Source organism: Microcebus murinus, chromosome 28, assembly GCF_040939455.1.
Source record: "Microcebus murinus isolate Inina chromosome 28, M.murinus_Inina_mat1.0, whole genome shotgun sequence".
NCBI lineage: Eukaryota > Metazoa > Chordata > Mammalia > Primates > Cheirogaleidae > Microcebus > Microcebus murinus.
Window position 1 is genome coordinate 5,300,745 of NC_134131.1, and position 2,873 is coordinate 5,303,617.

Below are 2,873 nucleotides of genomic sequence, written 5' to 3' on the forward strand. Positions count from 1 at the left end.
TGTGGACAACTAATAAACAGCTGGAAAGACTCACGGCAAACTCCTTATACTCCTTCCAGCTGTGGTCGGTACTGGGTCCGGGAGAAGTCAGAGTTTTGCTTGCCCTGTTGTTTGAGCTGCTTTCTGGAACATTATTCATGGGATATTTGAGTAATTAAAAATTACTTTTCTCTACGAAAAAAAAAGAAAAAGAAAAAAAAAGAAAACAAAAAAAGAAAAAAAAATTACTTTTCTCCCATCACTTCTTGGCCTTTTGGCTAAGATCAAGTGTAGTAAAAATTATATTTTTTGTTGTTATCATATACATATTGACACTCTTTACCCTCTTTTCTGGAAGAATTTAGTCTTTCTAAAAAAAATTGTCTTTGAGGGAAAGAGCATTTATTGAAACCTTAAAATCTGTACCCCCATAATATGCTGAAATAAAAAAAGAAAAAGAAAAAAAAATCATCTTTATTTGGAGATTAGCAGAAGAAGTCAGTCTTAAAGCGGTCAGATGTAGCCAAGAAAAGTAGGAATCTGCAAGGAGGTGGGGCAGGGTAGCCTGGTGCAGGATGTCAAGAGTCCAAGAGAGGTAAAAAGGGCAACTGGTAAGGGAACTTGAGGTAGCGACAGGAGATCCAATAAATAAATATATCGAGGATAGTGGCAGCCAGAGTCTTTCCTATTAGAGAAGAGAGTTGGTGTATGGAAAGGGAGAAAACTAGAATGAATCTTCTATCATTGGATTGGAATTAGAATCTGTGAACTCATAGTTTCCAATACTGTATATATGTGCATATAGAAAGATAAAGAAATAAATGTATGTGTATGCACACATATATATCACTACATGTATAATATTTTTCAGCTCTGTCTGCCAACAGGGCCCAATTGCATTGAACATCTTTTTTTTTTTTTTTGAGACAGAGTCACACTTTGTTGCCCAGGCTAGAGTGAGTGCCATGGTGTCAGCCTAGCTCACAGCAATCTCAAACTCCTGGGCTCAAGCGATCCTGCTGCCTCAGCCTCCCGAGTAGCTGGGACTACAGGCATGCGCCACCATGCCCAGCTAATTTTTTCTATATGTATTAGTTGGCCAATTAATTTCTTTCTATTTATAGTAGAGACGGGGTCTTGCTCTTGCTCAGGTTGGTTTCCAACTCCTGACCTTGAGCGATCCTCCCTCCTCGGCCTCCCAGAGTGCTAGGATTACAGGTGTGAGCCACCTCGCCTGGCTGGCATTGAACATCTTAGCACTGTCATCTTGGCTCCTAAAAAGCATTCTCCACTAAAAAGAATCAAAACTTTTTTTTTTTTTTTTTGAGACAGCGTCTCACTTTGTTGCCCAGGCTAGAGTGAGTGCCGTGGCGTCAGCCTAGCTCACAGCAACCTCAATCTCCTGGGCTCAAGCGATCCTCCTGCCTCAGCCTCCCCGAGTAGCTGGGACTACAGGCATGCGCCACCACGCCCGGCTAATTTTTTCTATATATATTAGTTGGCCAATTAATTTCTTTCTATGTATAGTAGAGACGGGGTCTTGCTCTTGCTCAGGCTGGTTTCAAACTCCTGACCTGAGCAATCCACTCACCTCGGCCTCCCTGAGTGCTAGGATTACAGGCGTGAGCCACCGCGCCCGGCCAAGAATCAGAACTTCTTAAACAAGTGACTGATTCCTGGAATAGCTTTTTTTTTTTAATTGACATAAAAATAACATAAATTATTTATGTTATGCAACAGGATGTTTTGAAATATGTACACATTGTGGAATGTCTAAATCAAGCTAAACAACATATGTATTACTCCACATATGTATTTGTGGTGAGAGAACTTAAAGTCTACTGTCTTAGGCTGGGCATCGTGGCTCACGCCTGTAGTCCTAGCACTTTCAGAGGCTGAGGCAGGAGGATCGCTTGAGGCCAGGAGTTCGAGACCAGTCTGCGCAAGAGCGAGACCCCCATCTCTACTGAAAATAGAAAACTAGCCAGGTGTTGTCCTGGTGCAGGCCTCTAGTCCTAGTTATTCAGGAAGCTCGGTCAGGAGGATCACTTGAGCCCAGGAGTTTGAGGTTGCTGTGAGCTAGGCTGATGTCACGGCACTCTTGCCCGGGCAACAGAGCCAGACTCTGTCTCAAATAAATAAATAAATAAATGAGGTCGAGCATGGTGGTGCATGCCTGCAGTCCCAGCTACTTGGGAGGCTGAGGTGGGAGGATGGCTTGAGTCCAGGACTTTGAGGTTGTAGCGTGCTAGGATCGCACTCCAGCCTGCACAACATAATGAGATCTTGCCCCTGCAAAGGCTGAGGACTATTTGGGAGACAGAAGAGGAAGAGGCAATGTGACAAGAGGGGCACAGGTGGGAGTCATGTGGCCACAAATCAAAGAATTCCAACAGCCACCAGAAGCCGGAGCCGGCGAAGCAGGGATTGTCCCCCAGAGCGTTCAGAAGGACCGTGGCCCTCGGGACACCTTGATCTCAGACTTGTGGCCTCCACAACTGTGAGCGAACAAATTCCTGTTGTTTTAAGCCTCCCCGTTGGCAGTAATTTGTTACTAGAGCAACCTCAGGAAACGAGTCCAATTACAAAGGGGAACAAAAAGCAATTGTATAGAGGAGAAATCTGGCAGGTGCCATCTCGGTCACGTGATCAAAGCCAACATCGTCAGTAACGGGACAAACTGAAACGGTGTCCCATCCCATAGGACGGAGTAGGAAGAACTCGACATCCCTTTGTGACTTTCCTGCCAGAGATGTATGGGCTGAATCTAATCAAGAGGAAACACACACGGATCCAAGCTCAGGGACAGTGTCCAATCGTCACCTTCAACAGGACCAAGGCAATGAAAGTCAAGGAAGGACTGAGGAAGTCTCTCAGCCTGAGGGAGACTAAGA

The 2,873-nt window shown here is 44.8% G+C and overlaps 1 pseudogene; it reads left to right on the forward strand.

Moving 5' to 3' along the window:
• Positions 1-237: 237 nt before the first annotated feature.
• Positions 238-320, forward strand: LOC142865513 (uncharacterized; annotated as a pseudogene).
• Positions 321-2,873: the final 2,553 nt, after the last annotated feature.